At 32.9% G+C, this 20,635-nt stretch overlaps 9 pseudogenes; all 9 read right to left on the bottom strand.

Annotated features, from left to right (window-relative positions):
• Nucleotides 1–2,931: 2,931 nt before the first annotated feature.
• On the bottom strand, nucleotides 2,932–3,741 carry LOC142492320 (testis-specific serine/threonine-protein kinase 3 pseudogene; annotated as a pseudogene).
• A 1,159-nt stretch (nucleotides 3,742–4,900) lies between these two features.
• On the bottom strand, nucleotides 4,901–5,710 carry LOC142492319 (testis-specific serine/threonine-protein kinase 3 pseudogene; annotated as a pseudogene).
• Nucleotides 5,711–6,863: 1,153 nt separating this feature from the next.
• On the bottom strand, nucleotides 6,864–7,673 carry LOC142492317 (testis-specific serine/threonine-protein kinase 3 pseudogene; annotated as a pseudogene).
• A 1,161-nt stretch (nucleotides 7,674–8,834) lies between these two features.
• LOC142492316 (testis-specific serine/threonine-protein kinase 3 pseudogene) lies at nucleotides 8,835–9,644 on the bottom strand (annotated as a pseudogene).
• Nucleotides 9,645–10,821: 1,177 nt separating this feature from the next.
• Nucleotides 10,822–11,631, bottom strand: LOC142492315 (testis-specific serine/threonine-protein kinase 3 pseudogene; annotated as a pseudogene).
• A 1,159-nt stretch (nucleotides 11,632–12,790) lies between these two features.
• On the bottom strand, nucleotides 12,791–13,600 carry LOC142492314 (testis-specific serine/threonine-protein kinase 3 pseudogene; annotated as a pseudogene).
• Nucleotides 13,601–14,763: 1,163 nt separating this feature from the next.
• Nucleotides 14,764–15,573, bottom strand: LOC142492313 (testis-specific serine/threonine-protein kinase 3 pseudogene; annotated as a pseudogene).
• Nucleotides 15,574–16,758: 1,185 nt separating this feature from the next.
• On the bottom strand, nucleotides 16,759–17,568 carry LOC142492312 (testis-specific serine/threonine-protein kinase 3 pseudogene; annotated as a pseudogene).
• A 1,159-nt stretch (nucleotides 17,569–18,727) lies between these two features.
• On the bottom strand, nucleotides 18,728–19,537 carry LOC142492310 (testis-specific serine/threonine-protein kinase 3 pseudogene; annotated as a pseudogene).
• Nucleotides 19,538–20,635: the final 1,098 nt, after the last annotated feature.

Below are 20,635 nucleotides of genomic sequence, written 5' to 3'. Positions count from 1 at the left end.
CATATGAGGTCTTGGAAAGAGTGGGAGAAGTAAATTATAAGGTAAGACAGCCAGGTAGGAGGAAACCTGAGCAAATTTACCATATAAACCTACTCAAGCCCTGGAAAGATAGAGAAGTCTTGTTAACCCTAGTACCCCCAGGTCCGTCAGAGAATCAAGAAACTGACCCAGAGGTTAGCATAGCTGAAACACTGTCTGTTCATCAGAAACGAGAGGTTCAGAATTTAGTGAAAAGAAACAAAGAAATCTTCTCTATACGGCCAGGTAGAACTAGCGTAATTGAACATGACTTAGTCTCTGAACCGGGGGTCCGAGTTAACCTTAAACCGTACCGAATCCCAGAGGCCAAAAGAAAGGCTATAAGTTTAGAGGTTAAAAAAATGCTAAAACTAGGTGTAATTGAGGAATCCCAAAGTGGGTGGAACAGCCCTATAGTCTTAGTCCCAAAGCCAGATGGTACAACAAGGTTTTGTAATGACTACCGGAAACTAAACGCGGTGTCAAAATTTGATACTTATCCTATGCCCAGGGTAGATGAACTTGTAGAGAGACTGGGCAAAGCCCGATATCTCACAACCCTAGACCTAACAAAAGGGTACTGGCAGGTTCCCCTCACAGAAAGGGCAAAAGAAAAGACAGCCTTCTCAACCCCAGACGGCCTCTTTCAGTATAAGGTGTTGCCTTTTGGCTTACATGGAGCTCCCGCCACATTCCAAAGAATGATGGATAAAATTTTAAAACCACATGCTCGGTATGCTGCCGCCTACCTGGATGATGTGGTAATCCATAGTGAAGATTGGCAATCCCACCTTCCAAAGGTCCAAGCTGTGCTTGACGCAGTCCGGTCTGCTGGACTAACTGCTAACCCCGCTAAATGCACTATTGGTCTGGAGGAGGCCAAGTATCTGGGATATTCTATTGGCAGAGGTTTACTCAAACCCCAAACACTCAAAGTGGAGGCGATACAAAATTGGCCAAGGCCAGTTACAAAAAAACAAGTAAGGACCTTTTTGGGCTTAATTGGGTACTATAGAAGGTTTATTCCCAATTTTGCAACTAAGGCAACCCCACTAACTGACCTCACAAAAGCAAGAGGACCGCTAATGGTAAAGTGGTCCCCCGAAACCGAACAGGCCTTTAGAAGCCTGAAAGAAGCTCTCTGTGCCCAACCAGTGTTGGTCACACCTGACTTCTCCAAAGAGTTCGTAGTCCAAACCGACGCATCTGAGGTAGGGCTGGGGGCGGTACTCTCCCAGGAGTCTCAAGGTGAGGAGCACCCCATCCTTTATTTAAGTAGGAAACTAAATCCCCAGGAGAAAAATTACTCCATAGTAGAGAAAGAGTGTCTCGCAATAAAGTGGGCTGTAGAGACGCTCAAATACTACCTGTTGGGGAGAAAATTCCGGTTGGTCACAGATCATGCACCCCTTACCTGGATGTGTCAAAACAGGGAAAAGAATGCTAGAGTGACCAGGTGGTTCCTAAGCCTACAACCCTTTAAATTTTCTGTGGAACACAGGTCAGGGCACAAACATGGCAATGCTGACGGGTTGTCAAGGATGCACTCCCTAATATCCATGGTCGCTCATCCCTCGAGGTCTGAGCTGGGGGGGAGGATATGTGACAGAAACCAGGGGATGGTAATAAATTCCGTATATAGGGCTCCCAGGATACTAGACAGTTTCTATCCTGTTTGGCCTGGGAGTGCAGCCTTATAATACATACACTCCATCCCACAGTTTGGCAAGCGCTGGAACTGAGGGATGAGAGATCCAAACCAGAGTTTGTCTGCTGCCTGATTTCTGTCACCTGTCATGCTAATTAGGAATCAGGTATGAAAGACTGATTTCCTGTTTGCTCTGGTCTCCCCACAAGAGCCAGGAGGCTGGAAGGCTGCTGAACTACAGAGGGGAGAAGCCTCTTCCCCAAACAGGTTCAATCTTTCTGTTCATTTGTGTAAGACTGCAAAAGTACCATGTTTTGATGTTGGAAGTGGAAAAGCCACTTCCAACCCTGAGTCAGGGATATCTAAGTTAAGTTATCGCTCAGGTGAGCAGCTTTTGTTTTGATCTGTTTTCTGTTGTATGCACTGTGGCAGTCTCAGTGCCTGGGACTGAATAAACCAGGCATAGCCTGTTTAAAGGAACAGTACGTGACGCCTCATCATTTAACCTACCCTAAAAGACCGTGTTCTAAACAGTCCCGGACAAACGACGGAGCCCCGGAGTAAGCCGTTTGTCACAGTAAGTATGTATTTATGTATATTTGTATTGTCCTTTTTTGTAATACCATATAGTGATATAGATGTATTGTAGTACTATGTTCATATGTAAGTACATAGATATAAGATTACATGTAAAATAGATATACGCCATCTAAAGTTATCCTATTCATATATACATAATCATAGCATGTTTTGATGCATGATGTTATGATATTAATTACCTAATCACACTATATTAGGTAATTATGCAGTGTCCACCTTATCATGTAACAACTATTATATAACAATAAATGAATATAATAATTTTAATACATAAAAGGTGTTTTAACATTAAGAATGGTTTAATGTCTTTCAGGCATTTTAATATGACCATGGGATATTTATTTAGCCTTATTAAGTAATAATGTATTACCATTGGATTAGAAAGGCAACATGATAAGTCAATATGTATGTATCTATATTATACAGTATTATATAATATATATATATATATATATATATATATATATATATATATATATATATATATAAAACAGTGGCTACTGCCTCCAGTTATAACATTTGAAACATAGTCAATTACATAAGTTCTATAATGTCATACCCAAAAATGACCAAATAAAATTTTCGGAATGAGTGTATTTATTAAATATTGAAATAGATAAATTGAAGTGGTAAGTCCCACCCAACTTACCTATTATATATTATTCTTATAACTGATGACTGAACCATGGATGCTGAAGAATTTGGTGAACAGTTGGCCTTTCATTAGGATTTATGCTGAGCATGGACGAGATTATGTCTCTGCATGAATCATTGAGTGCTGGTGAGGATGGAAATTCGAGTGGCTGATTCTGGAATTGTAAGAGCTTTGTGAGGTCAGTGTCATCAAATGGCATGTAACCGGTGACCATGAGGTATAGCATGACACCTAAACTCCATATATCTGCTTTCATTGCGTCATATGATTTCCCTTGGAGAATTTCAGGGGCTGCATAAGCAGGAGATCCACAAAAGGTTGCACTTAGAGTATCGCCATTTAAAGAAACAGCAAACCCAAAGTCAGACAGTTTTGGTATGTTGTCTGATGTCATCAAGATATTTTCACATTTCAGATCTCTGTGGGCTACACCCTGGCCATGACAGCATTTCAGAGCCTCTACAATCTGCTTAAATATGGGCAAGTTTTCATTTTCTGAAAGTTGGTCTTTTGAATCAATCTTATCAAAAAGGTCACACTGAGCTTTTTCCATAACAAGAAAGAATTTCCCATCAGACGTTTCCATGATTTCGAAAACTTCGGTTATATTTGGGTGGTAGCATTGAGTCAATATAGACAGCTCCCTTGGAAGGAATTTACTTACGTAATCCGGTGAACATTTAGACTTGTCAATGATTTTTATGGCAACTGTCATGGAAAGTTTTTGGGAAAAGGCCTCTCTCACTGTTGAATAAGTACCTTTTCCTAAAATCTTCCCAAGCTCATAACCATATTTGTTAAGAAGCAATTGGTACTCCATTTCTTTCTGTAGACTGTTTGTTGTTGTGTTTAACTACATCTGGCTGGCGTCCTTGATATATAGACCATAAATGGAAACAGGACGTTCTGTTCCTGTTACTGTCCTGTACAAAATGTTCCTAAGTGAACAAACTGTTCAAGAACAACCAAATATGGAAAGTTACATAAGGCCCTCATGACTTTGAAACCTTATATAGACAACATACAAATGTGTAATACTTACACCGTAGACTGTCATAGAACACCTTAAAATTTTAGGGGAGATACATTACAAAAGCACTTTTATCAAATAGTTTGTTTGTAGATTATAGTTATATAATATCCAATAGCTATAATGTGTATTGTAAGAACTTATATAATCTCTCTCTAATATTATTAAATGTATATAAATATATATGTGTGTACATATATTATGTGATTAGAACATGTACAGCATGTACAGTACATTATGTATGTATGTAAGTATGTATTTGTGTATATTTGTATTGTCCTTTTTTGTAATACCATATAGTGATATAGATGTATTGTAGTACTATGTTCATATGTAAGTACATAGATATAAGATTACATGTAAAATAGATATACGCCATCTAAAGTTATCATATTCATATATACATAATCATAGCATGTTTTGATGCATGATGTTATGATATTAATTACCTAATCACACTATATTAGGTAATTATGCAGTGTCCACCTTATCATGTAACAACTATTATATAACAATAAATGAATATAATCATTTTAATACATAAAAGGTGTTTTAACATTAAGAATGGTTTAATGTCTTTCAGGCATTTTAATATGACCATGGGATATTTATTTAGCCTTATTAAGTAATAATGTATTACCATTGGATTAGAAAGGCAACATGATAAGGCAATATGTATGTATCTATATTATACAGTATTATATAATATATATATATATATATATATATATATATATATATATATATATATATATATATATATATATATTTAAAACAGTGGCTACTGCCTCCAGTTATAACATTTGAAACATAGTCAATTACATAAATTCTATAATGTCATACCCAAAAATGACAAAATAAAATTTTCGGAATGAGTGTATTTATTAAATATTGAAATAGATAAATTGAAGTGGTAAGTCCCACCCAACTTACCTATTATATATTATTCTTATAACTGATGACTGAACCATGGATGCTCAAGAATTTGGTGAACAGTTGGCCTTTCATTATGATTTATGCTGAGCATGGACGAGATTATGTCTCTGCATGAATCACTGAGTGCTGGTGAGGATGGAAATTCGAGTGGCTGATTCTGGAATTGTAAGAGCTTTGTGAGGTCAGTGTCATCAAATGGCATGTAACCGGTGACCATGAGGTATAGCATGACACCTAAACTCCATATATCTGCTTTCATTGCGTCATATGATTTCCCTTGGAGAATTTCAGGGGCTACATAAGCAGGAGATCCACAAAAGGTTGCACTTAGAGTATCGCCATTTAAAGAAACAGCAAACCCAAAGTCAGACAGTTTTGGTATGTTGTCTGATGTCATCAAGATATTTTCACATTTCAGATCTCTGTGGGCTACACCCTGGCCATGACAGCATTTCAGAGCCTCTACAATCTGCTTAAATATGGGCAAGTTTTCATTTTCTGAAAGTTGGTCTTTTGAATCAATCTTATCAAAAAGGTCACACTGGGCTTTTTCCATAACAAGAAAGAATTTCCCATCAGACGTTTCCATGATTTCGAAAACTTCGGTTATATTTGGGTGGTAGCATTGAGTCAATATAGACAGCTCCCTTGGAAGGAATTTACTTACGTAATCCGGTGAACATTTAGACTTGTCAATGATTTTTATGGCAACTGTCATGGAAAGTTTTTGGGAAAAGGCCTCTCTCACTGTTGAATAAGTACCTTTTCCTAAAATCTTCCCAAGCTCATAACCATATTTGTTAAGAAGCAATTGGTACTCCATTTCTTTCTGTAGACTGTTTGTTGTTGTGTTTAACTACATCTGGCTGGCGTCCTTGATATATAGACCATAAATGGAAACAGGACGTTCTGTTCCTGTTACTGTCCTGTACAAAATGTTCCTAAGTGAACAAACTGTTCAAGAACAACCAAATATGGAAAGTTACATAAGGCCCTCATGACTTTGAAACCTTATATAGACAACATACAAATGTGTAATACTTACACCGTAGACTGTCATAGAACACCTTAAAATTTTAGGGGAGATACATTACAAAAGCACTTTTATCAAATAGTTTGTTTGTAGATTATAGTTATATAATATCCAATAGCTATAATGTGTATTGTAAGAACTTATATAATCTCTCTCTAATATTATTAAATGTATATAAATATATATGTGTGTACATATATTATGTGATTAGAACATGTTCAGCATGTACAGTACATTATGTATGTATGTAAGTATGTATTTATGTATATTTGTATTGTCCTTTTTTGTAATACCATATAGTGATATAGATGTATTGTAGTACTATGTTCATATGTAAGTACATAGATATAAGATTACATGTAAAATAGATATACGCCATCTAAAGTTATCATATTCATATATACATAATCATAGCATGTTTTGATGCATGATGTTATGATATTAATTACCTAATCACACTATATTAGGTAATTATGCAGTGTCCACCTTATCATGTAACAACTATTATATAACAATAAATGAATATAATCATTTTAATACATAAAAGGTGTTTTAACATTAAGAATGGTTTAATGTCTTTCAGGCATTTTAATATGACCATGGGATATTTATTTAGCCTTATTAAGTAATAATGTATTACCATTGGATTAGAAAGGCAACATGATAAGGCAATATGTATGTATCTATATTATACAGTATTATATAATATATATATATATATATATATATATATATATATATATATATATATATATATATATATATAAAACAGTGGCTACTGCCTCCAGTTATAACATTTGAAACATAGTCAATTACATAAATTCTATAATGTCATACCCAAAAATGACAAAATAAAATTTTCGGAATGAGTGTATTTATTAAATATTGAAATAGATAAATTGAAGTGGTAAGTCCCACCCAACTTACCTATTATATATTATTCTTATAACTGATGACTGAACCATGGATGCTCAAGAATTTGGTGAACAGTTGGCCTTTCATTATGATTTATGCTGAGCATGGACGAGATTATGTCTCTGCATGAATCACTGAGTGCTGGTGAGGATGGAAATTCGAGTGGCTGATTCTGGAATTGTAAGAGCTTTGTGAGGTCAGTGTCATCAAATGGCATGTAACCGGTGACCATGAGGTATAGCATGACACCTAAACTCCATATATCTGCTTTCATTGCGTCATATGATTTCCCTTGGAGAATTTCAGGGGCTACATAAGCAGGAGATCCACAAAAGGTTGCACTTAGAGTATCGCCATTTAAAGAAACAGCAAACCCAAAGTCAGACAGTTTTGGTATGTTGTCTGATGTCATCAAGATATTTTCACATTTCAGATCTCTGTGGGCTACACCCTGGCCATGACAGCATTTCAGAGCCTCTACAATCTGCTTAAATATGGGCAAGTTTTCATTTTCTGAAAGTTGGTCTTTTGAATCAATCTTATCAAAAAGGTCACACTGGGCTTTTTCCATAACAAGAAAGACCTTCCCATCAGACGATTCCATGATTTCGAAAACTTCGGTTATATTTGGGTGGTAGCATTGAGTCAATATAGACAGCTCCCTTGGAAGGAATTTACTTACGTAATCCGGTGAACATTTAGACTTGTCAATGATTTTTATGGCAACTGTCATGGAAAGTTTTTGGGAAAAGGCCTCTCTCACTGTTGAATAAGTACCTTTTCCTAAAATCTTCCCAAGCTCATAACCATATTTGTTAAGAAGCAATTGGTACTCCATTTCTTTCTGTAGACTGTTTGTTGTTGTGTTTAACTACATCTGGCAGGCGTCCTTGATATATAGACCATAAATGGAAACAGGACGTTCTGTTCCTGTTACTGTCCTGTACAAAATGTTCCTAAGTGAACAAACTGTTCAAGAACAACCAAATATGGAAAGTTACATAAGGCCTTCATGACTTTGAAACCTTATATAGACAACATACAAATGTGTAATACTTACACCGTAGACTGTCATAGAACACCTTAAAATTTTAGGGGAGATACATTACAAAAGCACTTTTATCAAATAGTTTGTTTGTAGATTATAGTTATATAATATCCAATAGCTATAATGTGTATTGTAAGAACTTATATAATCTCTCTCTAATATTATTAAATGTATATAAATATATATGTGTGTACATATATTATGTGATTAGAACATGTACAGCATGTACATTATGTATGTATGTAAGTATGTATTTATGTATATTTGTATTGTCCTTTTTTGTAATACCATATAGTGATATAGATGTATTGTAGTACTATGTTCATATGTAAGTACATAGATATAAGATTACATGTAAAATAGATATACGCCATCTAAAGTTATCCTATTCATATATACATAATCATAGCATGTTTTGATGCATGATGTTATGATATTAATTACATAATCACACTATATTAGGTAATTATGCAGTGTCCACCTTATCATGTAACAACTATTATATAACAATAAATGAATATAATCATTTTAATACATAAAAGGTGTTTTAACATTAAGAATGGTTTAATGTCTTTCAGGCATTTTAATATGACCATGGGATATTTATTTAGCCTTATTAAGTAATAATGTATTACCATTGGATTAGAAAGGCAACATGATAAGGCAATATGTATGTATCTATATTATACAGTATTATATAATATATATATATTATATATATATATATATATATATATATATATATATATATATATATATATATATATATATATAAAACAGTGGCTACTGCCTCCAGTTATAACATTTGAAACATAGTCAATTACATAACTTCTATAATGTCATACCCAAAAATGACCAAATAAAATTTTCGGAATGAGTGTATTTATTAAATATTGAAATAGATAAATTGAAGTGGTAAGTCTCACCCAACTTACCTATTATATATTATTCTTATAACTGATGACTGAACCATGGATTCTCAAGAATTTGGTGAACAGTTGGCCTTTCATTATGATTTATGCTGAGCATGGACGAGATTATGTCTCTGCATGAATCACTGAGTGCTGGTGAGGATGGAAATTCGAGTGGCTGATTCTGGAATTGTAAGAGCTTTGTGAGGTCAGTGTCATCAAATGGCATGTAACCGGTGACCATGAGGTATAGCATGACACCTAAACTCCATATATCTGCTTTCATTGCGTCATATGATTTCCCTTGGAGAATTTCAGGGGCTGCATAAGCAGGAGATCCACAAAAGGTTGCACTTAGAGTATCGCCATTTAAAGAAACAGCAAACCCAAAGTCAGACAGTTTTGGTATGTTGTCTGATGTCATCAAGATATTTTCACATTTCAGATCTCTGTGGGCTACACCCTGGCCATGACAGCATTTCAGAGCCTCTACAATCTGCTTAAATATGGGCAAGTTTTCATTTTCTGAAATTTGGTCTTTTGAATCAATCTTATCAAAAAGGTCACACTGGGCTTTTTCCATAACAAGAAAGACCTTCCCATCAGACGATTCCATGATTTCGAAAACTTCGGTTATATTTGGGTGGTAGCATTGAGTCAATATAGACAGCTCCCTTGGAAGGAATTTACTTACGTAATCCGGTGAACATTTAGACTTGTCAATGATTTTTATGGCAACTGTCATGGAAAGTTTTTGGGAAAAGGCCTCTCTCACTGTTGAATAAGTACCTTTTCCTAAAATCTTCCCAAGCTCATAACCATATTTGTTAAGAAGCAATTGGTACTCCATTTCTTTCTGTAGACTGTTTGTTGTTGTGTTTAACTACATCTGGTTGGCGTCCTTGATATATAGACCATAAATGGAAACAGGACGTTCTGTTCCTGTTACTGTCCTGTACAAAATGTTCCTAAGTGAACAAACTGTTCAAGAACAACCAAATATGGAAAGTTGCATAAGGCACTCATGACTTCGAAACCTTATATAAACAACATACAAATGTGTAATACTTACACCGTAGACTGTCGTAGAACACCTTAAAATTTTAGGGGAGATACATTACAAAAGCACTTTTATCAAATAGTTTGTTTGTAGATTATATTTATATAATATCCAATAGCTATAATATGTATTGTAAGAACTTATATAATCTCTCTCTATATTATTAAATGTATATAAATATATATATATGTGTGCATATATTATGTGATTAGAACATGTACAGCATGTACATTATGTATGTATGTAAGTATGTATTTATGTATATTTGTATTGACCTTTTTTGTAATACCATATAGTGATATAGATGTATTGTAGTACTATGTTCATATGTAAGTACATAGATATAAGATTACATGTAAAATAGATATACGCCATCTAAAGTTATCATATTCATATATACATAATCATAGCATGTTTTGATGCATGATGTTATGATATTAATTACCTAATCACACTATATTAGGTAATTATGCAGTGTCCACCTTATCATGTAACAACTATTATATAACAATAAATGAATATAATCATTTTAATACATAAAAGGTGTTTTAACATTAAGAATGGTTTAATGTCTTTCAGGCATTTTAATATGACCATGGGATATTTATTTAGCCTTATTAAGTAATAATGTATTACCATTGGATTAGAAAGGCAACATGATAAGGCAATATGTATATATCTATATTATACAGTATTATATAATATATATATATACATATATATATATATATATATATATATATATATATATATATATATATATATATATATATATATATATATATATATAAAACAGTGGCTACTGCCTCCAGTTATAACATTTGAAACATAGTCAATTACATAAGTTCTATAATGTCATACCCAAAAATGACCAAATATAATTTTCGGAATGAGTGTATTTATTAAATATTGAAATAGATAAATTGAAGTGGTAAGTCCCACCCAACTTACCTATTATATATTATTCTTATAACTGATGACTGAACCATGGATGCTCAAGAATTTGGTGAACAGTTGGCCTTTCATTAGGATTTATGCTGAGCATGGACGAGATTATGTCTCTGCATGAATCACTGAGTGCTGGTGAGGATGGAAATTCGAGTGGCTGATTCTGGAATTGTAAGAGCTTTGTGAGGTCAGTGTCATCAAATGGCATGTAACCGGTGACCATGAGGTATAGCATGACACCTAAACTCCATATATCTGCTTTCATTGCGTCATATGATTTCCCTTGGAGAATTTCAGGGGCTGCATAAGCAGGAGATCCACAAAAGGTTGCACTTAGAGTATCGCCATTTAAAGAAACAGCAAACCCAAAGTCAGACAGTTTTGGTATGTTGTCTGATGTCATCAAGATATTTTCACATTTCAGATCTCTGTGGGCTACACCCTGGCCATGACAGCATTTCAGAGCCTCTACAATCTGCTTAAATATGGACAAGTTTTCATTTTCTGAAAGTTGGTCTTTTGAATCAATCTTATCAAAAAGGTCACACTGGGCTTTTTCCATAACAAGAAAGACCTTCCCATCAGACGATTCCATGATTTCGAAAACTTCGGTTATATTTGGGTGGTAGCATTGAGTCAATATAGACAGCTCCCTTGGAAGGAATTTACTTACGTAATCCGGTGAACATTTAGACTTGTCAATGATTTTTATGGCAACTGTCATGGAAAGTTTTTGGGAAAAGGCCTCTCTCACTGTTGAATAAGTACCTTTTCCTAAAATCTTCCCAAGCTCATAACCATATTTGTTAAGAAGCAATTGGTACTCCATTTCTTTCTGTAGACTGTTTGTTGTTGTGTTTAACTACATCTGGCTGGCGTCCTTGATATATAGACCATAAATGGAAACAGGACGTTCTGTTCCTGTTACTGTCCTGTACAAAATGTTCCTAAGTGAACAAACTGTTCAAGAACAACCAAATATGGAAAGTTACATAAGGCCCTCATGACTTTGAAACCTTATATAGACAACATACAAATGTGTAATACTTACACCGTAGACTGTCATAGAACACCTTAAAATTTTAGGGGAGATACATTACAAAAGCACTTTTATCAAATAGTTTGTTTGTAGATTATAGTTATATAATATCCAATAGCTATAATGTGTATTGTAAGAACTTATATAATCTCTCTCTAATATTATTAAATGTATATAAATATATATGTGTGTACATATATTATGTGATTAGAACATGTACAGCATGTACAGTACATTATGTATGTATGTAAGTATGTATTTATGTATATTTGTATTGTCCTTTTTTGTAATACCATATAGTGATATAGATGTATTGTAGTACTATGTTCATATGTAAGTACATAGATATAAGATTACATGTAAAATAGATATACGCCATCTAAAGTTATCATATTCATATATACATAATCATAGCATGTTTTGATGCATGATGTTATGATATTAATTACCTAATCACACTATATTAGGTAATTATGCAGTGTCCACCTTATCATGTAACAACTATTATATAACAATAAATGAATATAATCATTTTAATACATAAAAGGTGTTTTAACATTAAGAATGGTTTAATGTCTTTCAGGCATTTTAATATGACCATGGGATATTTATTTAGCCTTATTAAGTAATAATGTATTACCATTGGATTAGAAAGGCAACATGATAAGGCAATATGTATGTATCTATATTATACAGTATTATATAATATATATATATATATATATATATATATATATATATATATATATATATATATATATATATATATATAAAACAGTGGCTACTGCCTCCAGTTATAACATTTGAAACATAGTCAATTACATAAATTCTATAATGTCATACCCAAAAATGACAAAATAAAATTTTCGGAATGAGTGTATTTATTAAATATTGAAATAGATAAATTGAAGTGGTAAGTCCCACCCAACTTACCTATTATATATTATTCTTATAACTGATGACTGAACCATGGATGCTCAAGAATTTGGTGAACAGTTGGCCTTTCATTATGATTTATGCTGAGCATGGACGAGATTATGTCTCTGCATGAATCACTGAGTGCTGGTGAGGATGGAAATTCGAGTGGCTGATTCTGGAATTGTAAGAGCTTTGTGAGGTCAGTGTCATCAAATGGCATGTAACCGGTGACCATGAGGTATAGCATGACACCTAAACTCCATATATCTGCTTTCATTGCGTCATATGATTTCCCTTGGAGAATTTCAGGGGCTACATAAGCAGGAGATCCACAAAAGGTTGCACTTAGAGTATCGCCATTTAAAGAAACAGCAAACCCAAAGTCAGACAGTTTTGGTATGTTGTCTGATGTCATCAAGATATTTTCACATTTCAGATCTCTGTGGGCTACACCCTGGCCATGACAGCATTTCAGAGCCTCTACAATCTGCTTAAATATGGGCAAGTTTTCATTTTCTGAAAGTTGGTCTTTTGAATCAATCTTATCAAAAAGGTCACACTGGGCTTTTTCCATAACAAGAAAGACCTTCCCATCAGACGATTCCATGATTTCGAAAACTTCGGTTATATTTGGGTGGTAGCATTGAGTCAATATAGACAGCTCCCTTGGAAGGAATTTACTTACGTAATCCGGTGAACATTTAGACTTGTCAATGATTTTTATGGCAACTGTCATGGAAAGTTTTTGGGAAAAGGCCTCTCTCACTGTTGAATAAGTACCTTTTCCTAAAATCTTCCCAAGCTCATAACCATATTTGTTAAGAAGCAATTGGTACTCCATTTCTTTCTGTAGACTGTTTGTTGTTGTGTTTAACTACATCTGGCAGGCGTCCTTGATATATAGACCATAAATGGAAACAGGACGTTCTGTTCCTGTTACTGTCCTGTACAAAATGTTCCTAAGTGAACAAACTGTTCAAGAACAACCAAATATGGAAAGTTACATAAGGCCTTCATGACTTTGAAACCTTATATAGACAACATACAAATGTGTAATACTTACACCGTAGACTGTCATAGAACACCTTAAAATTTTAGGGGAGATACATTACAAAAGCACTTTTATCAAATAGTTTGTTTGTAGATTATAGTTATATAATATCCAATAGCTATAATGTGTATTGTAAGAACTTATATAATCTCTCTCTAATATTATTAAATGTATATAAATATATATGTGTGTACATATATTATGTGATTAGAACATGTACAGCATGTACATTATGTATGTATGTAAGTATGTATTTATGTATATTTGTATTGTCCTTTTTTGTAATACCATATAGTGATATAGATGTATTGTAGTACTATGTTCATATGTAAGTACATAGATATAAGATTACATGTAAAATAGATATACGCCATCTAAAGTTATCCTATTCATATATACATAATCATAGCATGTTTTGATGCATGATGTTATGATATTAATTACATAATCACACTATATTAGGTAATTATGCAGTGTCCACCTTATCATGTAACAACTATTATATAACAATAAATGAATATAATCATTTTAATACATAAAAGGTGTTTTAACATTAAGAATGGTTTAATGTCTTTCAGGCATTTTAATATGACCATGGGATATTTATTTAGCCTTATTAAGTAATAATGTATTACCATTGGATTAGAAAGGCAACATGATAAGGCAATATGTATGTATCTATATTATACAGTATTATATAATATATATATATTATATATATATATATATATATATATATATATATATATATATATATATATATATATATATATATAAAACAGTGGCTACTGCCTCCAGTTATAACATTTGAAACATAGTCAATTACATAACTTCTATAATGTCATACCCAAAAATGACCAAATAAAATTTTCGGAATGAGTGTATTTATTAAATATTGAAATAGATAAATTGAAGTGGTAAGTCTCACCCAACTTACCTATTATATATTATTCTTATAACTGATGACTGAACCATGGATTCTCAAGAATTTGGTGAACAGTTGGCCTTTCATTATGATTTATGCTGAGCATGGACGAGATTATGTCTCTGCATGAATCACTGAGTGCTGGTGAGGATGGAAATTCGAGTGGCTGATTCTGGAATTGTAAGAGCTTTGTGAGGTCAGTGTCATCAAATGGCATGTAACCGGTGACCATGAGGTATAGCATGACACCTAAACTCCATATATCTGCTTTCATTGCGTCATATGATTTCCCTTGGAGAATTTCAGGGGCTGCATAAGCAGGAGATCCACAAAAGGTTGCACTTAGAGTATCGCCATTTAAAGAAACAGCAAACCCAAAGTCAGACAGTTTTGGTATGTTGTCTGATGTCATCAAGATATTTTCACATTTCAGATCTCTGTGGGCTACACCCTGGCCATGACAGCATTTCAGAGCCTCTACAATCTGCTTAAATATGGGCAAGTTTTCATTTTCTGAAATTTGGTCTTTTGAATCAATCTTATCAAAAAGGTCACACTGGGCTTTTTCCATAACAAGAAAGACCTTCCCATCAGACGATTCCATGATTTCGAAAACTTCGGTTATATTTGGGTGGTAGCATTGAGTCAATATAGACAGCTCCCTTGGAAGGAATTTACTTACGTAATCCGGTGAACATTTAGACTTGTCAATGATTTTTATGGCAACTGTCATGGAAAGTTTTTGGGAAAAGGCCTCTCTCACTGTTGAATAAGTACCTTTTCCTAAAATCTTCCCAAGCTCATAACCATATTTGTTAAGAAGCAATTGGTACTCCATTTCTTTCTGTAGACTGTTTGTTGTTGTGTTTAACTACATCTGGTTGGCGTCCTTGATATATAGACCATAAATGGAAACAGGACGTTCTGTTCCTGTTACTGTCCTGTACAAAATGTTCCTAAGTGAACAAACTGTTCAAGAACAACCAAATATGGAAAGTTGCATAAGGCACTCATGACTTCGAAACCTTATATAAACAACATACAAATGTGTAATACTTACACCGTAGACTGTCGTAGAACACCTTAAAATTTTAGGGGAGATACATTACAAAAGCACTTTTATCAAATAGTTTGTTTGTAGATTATATTTATATAATATCCAATAGCTATAATATGTATTGTAAGAACTTATATAATCTCTCTCTATATTATTAAATGTATATAAATATATATATATGTGTGCATATATTATGTGATTAGAACATGTACAGCATGTACATTATGTATGTATGTAAGTATGTATTTATGTATATTTGTATTGACCTTTTTTGTAATACCATATAGTGATATAGATGTATTGTAGTACTATGTTCATATGTAAGTACATAGATATAAGATTACATGTAAAATAGATATACGCCATCTAAAGTTATCATATTCATATATACATAATCATAGCATGTTTTGATGCATGATGTTATGATATTAATTACCTAATCACACTATATTAGGTAATTATGCAGTGTCCACCTTATCATGTAACAACTATTATATAACAATAAATGAATATAATCATTTTAATACATAAAAGGTGTTTTAACATTAAGAATGGTTTAATGTCTTTCAGGCATTTTAATATGACCATGGGATATTTATTTAGCCTTATTAAGTAATAATGTATTACCATTGGATTAGAAAGGCAACATGATAAGGCAATATGTATATATCTATATTATACAGTATTATATAATATATATATATACATATATATATATATATATATATATATATATATATATATATATATATATATATATATATATATATATATATATATATATATATAAAACAGTGGCTACTGCCTCCAGTTATAACATTTGAAACATAGTCAATTACATAAGTTCTATAATGTCATACCCAAAAATGACCAAATATAATTTTCGGAATGAGTGTATTTATTAAATATTGAAATAGATAAATTGAAGTGGTAAGTCCCACCCAACTTACCTATTATATATTATTCTTATAACTGATGACTGAACCATGGATGCTCAAGAATTTGGTGAACAGTTGGCCTTTCATTAGGATTTATGCTGAGCATGGACGAGATTATGTCTCTGCATGAATCACTGAGTGCTGGTGAGGATGGAAATTCGAGTGGCTGATTCTGGAATTGTAAGAGCTTTGTGAGGTCAGTGTCATCAAATGGCATGTAACCGGTGACCATGAGGTATAGCATGACACCTAAACTCCATATATCTGCTTTCATTGCGTCATATGATTTCCCTTGGAGAATTTCAGGGGCTGCATAAGCAGGAGATCCACAAAAGGTTGCACTTAGAGTATCGCCATTTAAAGAAACAGCAAACCCAAAGTCAGACAGTTTTGGTATGTTGTCTGATGTCATCAAGATATTTTCACATTTCAGATCTCTGTGGGCTACACCCTGGCCATGACAGCATTTCAGAGCCTCTACAATCTGCTTAAATATGGACAAGTTTTCATTTTCTGAAAGTTGGTCTTTTGAATCAATCTTATCAAAAAGGTCACACTGGGCTTTTTCCATAACAAGAAAGACCTTCCCATCAGACGATTCCATGATTTCGAAAACTTCGGTTATATTTGGGTGGTAGCATTGAGTCAATATAGACAGCTCCCTTGGAAGGAATTTACTTACGTAATCCGGTGAACATTTAGACTTGTCAATGATTTTTATGGCAACTGTCATGGAAAGTTTTTGGGAAAAGGCCTCTCTCACTGTTGAATAAGTACCTTTTCCTAAAATCTTCCCAAGCTCATAACCATATTTGTTAAGAAGCAATTGGTACTCCATTTCTTTCTGTAGACTGTTTGTTGTTGTGTTTAACTACATCTGGCTGGCGTCCTTGATATATAGACCATAAATGGAAACAGGACGTTCTGTTCCTGTTACTGTCCTGTACAAAATGTTCCTAAGTGAACAAACTGTTCAAGAACAACCAAATATGGAAAGTTACATAAGGCCCTCATGACTTTGAAACCTTATATAGACAACATACAAATGTGTAATACTTACACCGTAGACTGTCATAGAACACCTTAAAATTTTAGGGGAGATACATTACAAAAGCACTTTTATCAAATAGTTTGTTTGTAGATTATAGTTATATAATATCCAATAGCTATAATGTGTATTGTAAGAACTTATATAATCTCTCTCTAATATTATTAAATGTATATAAATATATATGTGTGTACATATATTATGTGATTAGAACATGTACAGCATGTACAGTACATTATGTATGTATGTAAGTATGTATTTATGTATATTTGTATTGTCCTTTTTTGTAATACCATATAGTGATATAGATGTATTGTAGTACTATGTTCATATGTAAGTACATAGATATAAGATTACATGTAAAATAGATATACGCCATCTAAAGTTATCATATTCATATATACATAATCATAGCATGTTTTGATGCATGATGTTATGATATTAATTACCTAATCACACTATATTAGGTAATTATGCAGTGTCCACCTTATCATGTAACAACTATTATATAACAATAAATGAATATAATCATTTTAATACATAAAAGGTGTTTTAACATTAAGAATGGTTTAATGTCTTTCAGGCATTTTAATATGACCATGGGATATTTATTTAGCCTTATTAAGTAATAATGTATTACCATTGGATTAGAAAGGCAACATGATAAGGCAATATGTATATATCTATATTATACAGTATTATATAATATATATATATACATATATATATATATATATATATATATATATATATATATATATATATATATATAAAACAGTGGCTACTGCCTCCAGTTATAACATTTGAAACATAGTCAATTACATAAGTTCTATAATGTCATACCCAAAAATGACCAAATATAATTTTCGGAATGAGTGTATTTATTAAATATTGAAATAGATAAATTGAAGTGGTAAGTCCCACCCAACTTACCTATTATATATTATTCTTATAACTGATGACTGAACCATGGATGCTCAAGAATTTGGTGAACAGTTGGCCTTTCATTAGGATTTATGCTGAGCATGGACGAGATTATGTCTCTGCATGAATCACTGAGTGCTGGTGAGGATGGAAATTCGAGTGGCTGATTCTGGAATTGTAAGAGCTTTGTGAGGTCAGTGTCATCAAATGGCATGTAACCGGTGACCATGAGGTATAGCATGACACCTAAACTCCATATATCTGCTTTCATTGCGTCATATGATTTCCCTTGGAGAATTTCAGGGGCTGCATAAGCAGGAGATCCACAAAAGGTTGCACTTAGAGTATCGCCATTTAAAGAAACAGCAAACCCAAAGTCAGACAGTTTTGGTATGTTGTCTGATGTCATCAAGATATTTTCACATTTCAGATCTCTGTGGGCTACACCCTGGCCATGACAGCATTTCAGAGCCTCTACAATCTGCTTAAATATGGACAAGTTTTCATTTTCTGAAAGTTGGTCTTTTGAATCAATCTTATCAAAAAGGTCACACTGGGCTTTTTCCATAACAAGAAAGACCTTCCCATCAGACGATTCCATGATTTCGAAAACTTCGGTTATATTTGGGTGGTAGCATTGAGTCAATATAGACAGCTCCCTTGGAAGGAATTTACTTACGTAATCCGGTGAACATTTAGACTTGTCAATGATTTTTATGGCAACTGTCATGGAAAGTTTTTGGGAAAAGGCCTCTCTCACTGTTGAATAAGTACCTTTTCCTAAAATCTTCCCAAGCTCATAACCATATTTGTTAAGAAGCAATTGGTACTCCATTTCTTTCTGTAGACTGTTTGTTGTTGTGTTTAACTACATCTGGCTGGCGTCCTTGATATATAGACCATAAATGGAAACAGGACGTTCTGTTCCTGTTACTGTCCTGTACAAAATGTTCCTAAGTGAACAAACTGTTCAAGAACAACCAAATATGGAAAGTTACATAAGGCCCTCATGACTTTGAAACCTTATATAGACAACATACAAATGTGTAATACTTACACCGTAGACTGTCATAGAACACCTTAAAATTTTAGGGGAGATACATTACAAAAGCACTTTTATCAAATAGTTTGTTTGTAGATTATAGTTATATAATATCCAATAGCTATAATGTGTATTGTAAGAACTTATATAATCTCTCTCTAATATTATTAAATGTATATAAATATATATGTGTGTACATATATTATGTGATTAGAACATGTACAGCATGTACAGTACATTATGTATGTATGTAAGTATGTATTTATGTATATTTGTATTGTCCTTTTTTGTAATACCATATAGTGATATAGATGTATTGTAGTACTATGTTCATATGTAAGTACATAGATATAAGATTACATGTAAAATAGATATACGCCATCTAAAGTTATCATATTCATATATACATAATCATAGCATGTTTTGATGCATGATGTTATGATATTAATTACCTAATCACACTATATTAGGTAATTATGCAGTGTCCACCTTATCATGTAACAACTATTATATAACAATAAATGAATATAATCATTTTAATACATAAAAGGTGTTTTAACATTAAGAATGGTTTAATGTCTTTCAGGCATTTTAATATGACCATGGGATATTTATTTAGCCTTATTAAGTAATAATGTATTACCATTGGATTAGAAAGGCAACATGATAAGGCAATATGTATGTATCTATATTATACAGTATTATATAATATATATATATATATATATATATATATATATATATATATATATATATATATATATATATATATATATATATATATATATATAAAACAGTGGCTACTGCCTCCAGTTATAACATTTGAAACATAGTCAATTACATAAATTCTATAATGTCATACCCAAAAATGACAAAATAAAATTTTCGGAA

This window comes from Ascaphus truei, chromosome 4 (genome assembly GCF_040206685.1).
Source record: "Ascaphus truei isolate aAscTru1 chromosome 4, aAscTru1.hap1, whole genome shotgun sequence".
In the NCBI taxonomy this organism is placed as follows: domain Eukaryota; kingdom Metazoa; phylum Chordata; class Amphibia; order Anura; family Ascaphidae; genus Ascaphus; species Ascaphus truei.
Note: the sequence above shows the minus strand (reverse complement) of the source record. Positions and strands in the feature narration are given on the sequence as shown.